This window comes from Rhipicephalus microplus, unplaced genomic scaffold (genome assembly GCF_043290135.1).
Source record: "Rhipicephalus microplus isolate Deutch F79 unplaced genomic scaffold, USDA_Rmic scaffold_12, whole genome shotgun sequence".
NCBI lineage: Eukaryota > Metazoa > Arthropoda > Arachnida > Ixodida > Ixodidae > Rhipicephalus > Rhipicephalus microplus.
The window spans coordinates 40610542-40614534 of record NW_027464585.1 but is presented as its reverse complement, the minus strand read 5'-3'; the positions used below and the strand labels follow the sequence as shown (position 1 = coordinate 40614534).

At 40.0% G+C, this 3993-nt stretch overlaps 1 non-coding gene across 1 annotated transcript; it reads left to right on the top strand.

The window, feature by feature from the left end:
* Positions 1-1041: 1041 nt before the first annotated feature.
* TRNAR-CCU (transfer RNA arginine (anticodon CCU)) lies at positions 1042-1114 on the top strand. Its single transcript has one exon. It is a non-coding gene; the product is annotated as a tRNA-Arg (tRNA).
* The last annotated feature ends 2879 nt before the right edge of the window (positions 1115-3993 follow it).

Here is a 3993-nt window from a genome sequence, read left to right as displayed (position 1 = left end):
AGACCCTCGTTCAATGAAAATAAGGGAGAGAAGTGTATACCTAAGGGCTCGTATATCCGTGTTCTAACACAATATTAATGAGATATAACAGACAGTAATGCCAAGGAATGTACAGGGGAAGTTATTAGAACCAATGGAATGTAAATAAGAAGAAAGAAGAAAGAAAAGTGGATGAAAAAATTACCAGCTGTGAGCAGGAATCGAACCTACAACCTTCGAATAACGCGTTCGATGCTCTAACCACTGAGATATCACAGCGGCCGTCCCTTCATCCACATTTGGGGTTTTTGGGTCATTAATATTGTGTTAAAACACGGAAATACGAGCCCTTAGGCATACTTTTCTCTCCCTTATTTTCATTGAACGAGGGTCTCGTACTGGCGGACTTGGTGTGTTTAGGTTGTATAAGAGGGACAATTAATCAGCTGCCCACTCATAATAAGTTCACGTGCTACGTGACGCCAAACATGCGAATAAGAGTGTTTTCACACTCGTTGTTTGGCTTATAGATGGCGCTGACTGTCACTCCTACTTCTAAATTCACATATAAACCCCAAAAAGTGGATGGAGGGACGGCCGCTGTGATAGCTCAGTGGTTAGAGCATCGAACGCGTTATTCGAAGGTCGTAGGTTCGATTCCTGCCCAAAGCTGGTAATTTTTTCATCCACTTTTCTTTCTTCTTTCTTCTTATTTACATTCCATTGGTTCTAATAAGTTCCCCTGTACATTCCTTGGCATTACTGTCTGTTATATCTCATTAATATTGTGTTAAAACGCGGAAATACGAACCCTTAGGTATACACTTCTCGCCCTTATTTTTATTGAACGAGGGTCTCGTACTGGCGGACGTGGTGTGTTTAGGTTGTATAAGAGGGACAATTAATCAGCTGCCCGCTCATAATAAGTTCACGTGCTACGTGACGCCAAACATGCGAATAAGAGTGTTTTCACACTCGTTGTTTGGCTTATAGATGGCGCTGACTGTCACTCCTACTTCTAAATTCACATATAAACCCCAAAAAGTGGATGGAGGGATGGCTGCTGTGATAGCTCAGTGGTTAGAGCATCGAACGCCTTATTCGAAGGTCGTAGGTTCGATTCATGCTCACAGCTGGTCATTTTTTCATCCACTATTCTTTCTTCTTTCTTCTTATTTACATTCCATTGGTTCTAATAACTTCCCCTGTACATTCCTTGGCATTACTGTCTGTTATATCTTGAATATATTCATATATATATATATATATATATATATATATATATATATACATATACACATACAGATCGGAACAACCTTCGCGCGCTTCCAATCTCTCGGGAGTTCAGCAGTGGACATGTTTTTTAATATAATAGATAAATACTTTGAACACCATTCTTCATACCTTACTCAAAATTCGTTCGGTATGCAATCAGTTCCTGGTGATTTCTTTATATTGATTTTAAGCAGCAGTGATAAGGCACCTTCTTCAGTTATCATTACGCCAGAAATTTTAGTTACGACCTGAGAAATCACAGATTTTGGTTGTTTCTCCTCGTCATTTGTGTAGACTGAACAGAAGAACTTGTTAAACGATGACGCAAGGAGTGATTAATCAGTTACCAATTCTCCATTAATGAGGATTTTATATGCCTGTTGCTTCCTAGTTGACAAGTGTCGCCAGAACTTCGCAGGAGCAGAAAGCAAGAAGTTTTTCAAAGATATGTCGAAAAAGTAGTCTTTTGCCTTCTTTATGGTTTAATTTAACTGCAAACGCATATTGGAACATTTTGATATGTGAGAAGATGACGGATTTTGGCGGAGTTTTTTGCGCATCTTCTTTAGTTTGCGTCCTGCTCGCACTACTTCCCTCGTCGTCCAAGGGCGAGCAGATTGCGTTTTGATAATCTTTGAAGGGACATGACTTGAGACGCATTTCATAACGAGATTCTTGAATAAACCCCACAAATCTTCGACAGAGCAACTACTTGATTCATACATATCAACGAAATCAGAAAACGATATATTCAACAGGTCAAGAACTGCGACGTCATCAGCACGAGTGAAATTCGGCACTACGCGTTTTTCCTTCACTTCTTTCCTTACGTGGAGTGGAATGCTTAAAAATAACAATCGATGGTCGGATACGGCGTCATAGCCACACAAAGCAGGATTTCAACGAAGGATTCTGTCACTCGCAAGAAAAAGATCCAAAATAGATTGTGCGTTACTTTGAACACGGGTGGGTTGTTTTGCTAACTGTGTTAAGTCATGAAAAAGAACAATGTCGACCAAAGGCTCAGCAGCACTAGAAAACGGTTCCAGGAAGTCCGCGTCCCAATTAACTTGAGGAATATTATAATCGCCAGCTTACGATATAATATTTATTTTTTTTATTTATTTATGACATACTGCAGGCCCCACAAGGAGCCCAAGCAGGAGGGGCATAATCACTCAAGTATAAACAAACCGACAATACAAGGTAAAATACAGCAACTTCTAAAAAGAAAAAGAAACATACTGTCTCAATTTTCTGTATGTTCAATCCCATCAATACTACAGACAACAGATATGGGCAGATCATTCCAGTCAGATATGGTGCGTGGATAGAAGGAAAATTTGAAGACGTTTGTTCTGGCGCTGTAGGGGGTCAGGGATGCAGCGTGTCAATGTCGTGTACGCCTAGAAGTCAATGGCTGAATAAACTGATCAGGGGTAATGCCGAGTTTGTTGCTCTTAAGCTAGTAAAGAAATTTAAGCCTTTCTATTTTACGTCGTTCCTGCAACGTTTGGATCCCGTGCTCTTTCATGAGAGTAGTGGGCGAGTCTGATAAACGATATTTTGAGTAGATAAAGCGAACCGCTTTGCGCTGTATCATTTCAAGAGCCTGAATATTTTTTTGCTTGTGCGGGTCCCAAACTGAGCATGCGTATTCGAGTTTCGGTCTAATAATCGATGTGTATGCAAGAAGTTTAACACTTGGAGGAGCTAATTTAGGTTGTGTCTGAGAAGGCAGAGCTTGCGAAAAGAGGACGCACAGACGTTGGAAACGTGCCGATTCCAACTTAGGTTGTTTGTAATGGTGACACCAAGGTACTTGTAACAACTGACTTCACAAAGCGGCCGTTCAGGAAGCTCTTAGAAAAACGACAAGCTGTTTTTCTTTTTAGTAATTTTCATGAAGACCAATTTTTCGGCATTTAACTTCATATTCCACCTTGTGCACCATGCCTGTATGCTAAGAAGGTTAGAATTTAATTGAATTTGATCCTCGTGGCAAGTTATTTCGTTAAAAAGAATACAATCATTCGCAAATAGTCTAATTTGTACTGGGCTGGTAATCGCATCAACAATATCATTAATATATATAAGAAACAAAATAGGGCCTAGTACACTACCTTGCGGAACGCCAGATGTGACGGGTAAAGATTTGGAACATTTATCATCAATACTAACATATTGCGTGCGGTCAGATAGATAAGAATAAATCCAGTTTGTTATAAAGGCCGGAAGTCCAATTGCCTGTAGTTTGAGCATGAGTTGCGAATGTGGAACAAGGTCAAAGGCCTTTCGAAAATCCAGGAAAATTATGTCGACCTGGCCAGTCTTATCAAGGACGCCGGCAAAACTGAACAATAGAGGTTAATTGAGTGACAGTAGAAAATCCTTTTCTAAAACCATGTTGGAAGCAGGTTATTAAACCGTTATCGTTGAGAAACTTGGAAATGTAGTTAGCTATAATATGTTCTAAAATTTTACAGCAAGATGACGTTAATGAAATGGGACGATAATTACCAGGAACCATGACATCGCCTTTTTTAAACACGGGAACAATGCGTCCGACTTTCCAATCAAAGGGTAGGACACCTGAAGATAATGATGTGTTGAAAATTGCCACAAGAAAGGGTGATAATGCTTCAGCGTAACGGGAAAGAAAAACGTTCGGTATCCCGTCAGGACCAGGTGAAGACTTAGTTTTTAGGTTAAGCATCATAGAAATCACACCAGATATAG